The sequence below is a fragment of the Pseudorca crassidens genome, chromosome 8, assembly GCF_039906515.1.
Source record: "Pseudorca crassidens isolate mPseCra1 chromosome 8, mPseCra1.hap1, whole genome shotgun sequence".
NCBI lineage: Eukaryota > Metazoa > Chordata > Mammalia > Artiodactyla > Delphinidae > Pseudorca > Pseudorca crassidens.
In genome coordinates, this window is record NC_090303.1 from 96,211,721 (window position 1) to 96,213,319 (window position 1,599).

The 1,599-nt window shown below is 50.2% G+C and overlaps 1 long non-coding RNA gene across 1 annotated transcript; it reads right to left on the reverse strand.

Annotated features, from left to right (window-relative positions):
• On the reverse strand, positions 1-1,154 carry LOC137228672 (uncharacterized). The gene is made up of 2 exons (XR_010945331.1): positions 1,027-1,154; positions 1-623 (listed from the first exon to the last, which is right to left on the reverse strand). It is a non-coding gene; the product is annotated as an uncharacterized lncRNA (long non-coding RNA).
• Between the last annotated feature and the right edge of the window lie 445 nt (positions 1,155-1,599).

A 1,599-nucleotide genomic window follows, 5' to 3' on the forward strand; every position in this document is an offset into this window, starting at 1 on the left:
TGATGCTACTAAAGGGTATAATTAATCTTTTGTTTTTCCCATTCTGTGTAGAGTTAACCAACCGTACAATGAGTTTAAGCAAGTGAAATAGATTCTTTGTCCTTCCTCCCTCCCTCTCTATAATGAGAAAAATAACCAGTAGAAGGTGGTTGACTGAGAAAATTTTTCAAAGAGGAGACACATTCTTGTCCTGCATGCCACTCCTGGGAGTAGGCAGCAACAGGTCATTGGAAATCCTGGGACCAGAGGCAAGAATACGGTTGTGAAAAGGCAGAAATCTGAACGGGCCCTGGGTCGGGAGATCACAGTCCCAGCAAACACGGGAGGTAAAGGCCCCAGGAAACAACCAGGAGGCGAAGCTCCATCCAAGGCAGGGGAGGGCAAAGGGAAACCGGAGCTCATCACAGGTTCGGGGACCAGGACGTCCTGAGCCCGAAGGAGGTCCTTGGCCGGATGATCAGATAAACGCCGTGGGCTCACCATGACAGAGCTGAGGGTGCCAGTGACGGGGGAGACACTGGGAGTTGCCGAAGTCTCTGCACAGCTGCTTCCTTTGGAAACCCCGGGAAAGGCTGGTTGGAGGTGATGGGCATTGAGAACACCTGGCTGGAGCAGAAACTGCCCTGGCGGGGAGAAAACAGGTTCTGGCACGAGTGAGCCTGAGCACTTGTAATCCCTGTGCCCCAGACTCCCAAGTTTTTATGCATCTAACAAGAATAGTGACTGTGTCTAAGCAACGTGGCTGCTGCTAGTTTTTAATCAGGCCGTCCTCCTAATAAATCACTATTGCTTGTGTGTTTTGTAATTTACAAAGTACTTTCCCTTGCATTCTAATCCCCTCCTGATGTACCCATGTTCTGGAGACAGACTGTCTTCTTTCTGCTCTGTTCTGGCCTTCTCCAGGATTGCAAAGCTGTAATGCTAACTATAGCCTGGCATTCAAGACCCGCTCCAAACCCAGCCCCGGCCTTCCCTCATTCTGCATCTGTGGCTGCTGTCCTTCCCTTCTCCTCTCACCCCACTCACAGACCCTCGTCTAGTCTCCTCATGGTGTCCTCTCGTTCCAATCTTGTGGGCCTCTCTCAGAATGGCCCCCGCCTTCTCATGCCTCGGGACCACAGAGCACATCGTTTTATAGGCCTGGAACATCGTCCCTTCCCTTTTATTTCTGTTAAAGTCTTACTCATACTTGAAAGCCCAACCCAAATAATCTCTTTCCTGTGAAGCCTATCTTAGCTTTCCACTGCCAGGAGGAACTGCTCCTTCCTGTATCCTCCCACTGTGCCGTGCTTACCTTGATATTACATCACCTAACACAGGCTGACCTGATGAGAGCTCTGTATGTTCTCCACCGGATGGTGAGCTCTTACATGTGTTAACATACATCTGTTCACGCCAGGCGCTTTCTACTTGCTCTACAGATATCAAGTCATTGAATGCTCACGACAGCCCTCTAAGGTTCTATGGTTAGCCCCATTTTATCGAAGAAGGAGCTGTGACACAGGGAGCTTAAGTGCTTTGCCACAGATCACACAGCTGCTAGGTGGCACACCCAAGATCTGAACCCGGTTGGTCTGGTTCCCGGCCATACTCCTAACC